The sequence below is a fragment of the Toxoplasma gondii genome, chromosome IV, assembly GCF_000006565.2.
Source record: "Toxoplasma gondii ME49 chromosome IV, whole genome shotgun sequence".
NCBI classification, from domain to species: domain Eukaryota; phylum Apicomplexa; class Conoidasida; order Eucoccidiorida; family Sarcocystidae; genus Toxoplasma; species Toxoplasma gondii.
In genome coordinates, this window is record NC_031471.1 from 1 (window position 1) to 1,896 (window position 1,896).

Below are 1,896 nucleotides of genomic sequence, written 5' to 3' on the forward strand. Positions count from 1 at the left end.
TACTCGGAACAGCGCCACTGATAACTCCGTGGAAAACGTCTTTCGGAGTCGACGGACGAACACCGTTACCCTCGCACAATTAATGTAGCACGAGTAGCCTATCGCTGCGGCATTTCATCCGTGCCGCTCGCTACGTTTCCTGGCGAGCGAGCTACAGTTTGTCATGATCGCAAAGACCCGCGCTACCTACCACCGGAGACCGGAACACAATGGGCAGCACCGGCGCGGCCTGAGCGACACTGCCGAAGCACCGACCAGGGCAGGACCAGAAGCGACGGACAGCCAGATGCCGATTTTGTGTTCACGTAGTTGAAATACCGTTCCGGTCTGCACCGGGCGCCTGCCTCCTCAGGCGAGTTCCAGCGCGGTACACAAAATCGACCGCTGCACGACTACGCCGCTCAGTCCGCTCCATTCGTTGCTCGCCTCTACAGTCGCCACAGCGAGGCGCTTTCCTTCCAGTCTCTCCACCGCCCATGCCCTCACAGATCACGATGAATAGATAGGCCAAGACGAACGAAGCCCCAGCCCTGCGTCACCACGCAATACCGCTGGTACTCCTGAACCGTCATTCAACGAGTCGCTATGGAACTGTGTGTGCCGAGAGATTCCTGGCGTCGGCTGACGAAACCCGAGGGTCCTCTCTCAAACGACACAAGCCGAACAGTCACCGCTCAGGAATCTCCTCCTCAGGAGCCACGCCAACGCTGTCTCACGTCATCAAACGCATTCTGTCTCGACACCCCCGCATTCATGCCGTGATACCTACCTCCTCAGACTGAGCAATCACTAGCGAAGACGGCGCCGCAGTCGCCCCACCGTCGACACACCGACTCCGCAAGATACGGCGGACAGCCGCGACGGCATTCTCATCTTCGGTTGGGATGCCGCTCGGGTTGGGAATGTCTCGCTGCATCCCGAGACAATCTGGAATGCATGGCCCACAACCCGGCGTCTCAGGAGGCCCTTCCCACATGTCGGAAATGAGTCAACGCCACCCTGCCGCTACTGCATTCCTGCGACCATTCCGTCGTTCGCAGGGCCTGCCGAGTAAAACCGCCAGGAGGATGGAGTCACGAGCTCCGCGGCACGAGGCGACACCTTCGCAATTCCACCAACCCGGATTGTGCCGAGTCGTGCGTGGCTCGCGAATGTCGTTCCCAGCTGCGTCAACATGGTCGCACGCACGAATCGTGGTGCTGGTTCAGCGGTGATTGCGAGACTGCTTACCGGCGGAGGCTGGACACGAGGGAAGGCACAGACGCGGCACCAGACACACGGTGGACGCATCCAGAGGCGCGTGAAATGGCCGTCGACCGCCCATGGTACCTCGCTGGCGAAGACTTGTTGCCACGTTTATCTCTGTGCTGGCGCATCTCCAGACGCCGTCGAACGCGCTGGATAAAGCCTTGCGACAACGCACACGCCAACAGCTACTCCTTTCCTGGGAACAGCGCCACTGACAACTCCGTGAAAAACGTCTTCCAGAATCGACGGACGAACGCCGTGAACCCCGCACAATTATTGTAGGATGAATAGCCTATCGCTGCGTGCAACACCCTGGTCGCGTCCACCTCGACGTTGCCCCGCGACCGAGCAACCGTTTATCATGGTCGCAGAGACCCGCGCTACCTACCACCGGAGGCTGAAAAACCACGGACAGCACCGACGCGGTCTGAGCCAAAAGGCCGAAGCACCGACCAGGGCAGGACCAGAAGCGACGGACTGCCAGATGCCGATTTTGTGTTCACGTCGTTGAAATACCGTTCCGGTCTGCACCGGTCGCCTGCCTCTTCAGGTGACTTCCAGCGCGATGCACAAAATCGACCGCTGCACGACTACGCCGCTCAGTCCGCTCCATTCGTTGCTCGCCTCTACAGTCGCCACAGCGAGGCG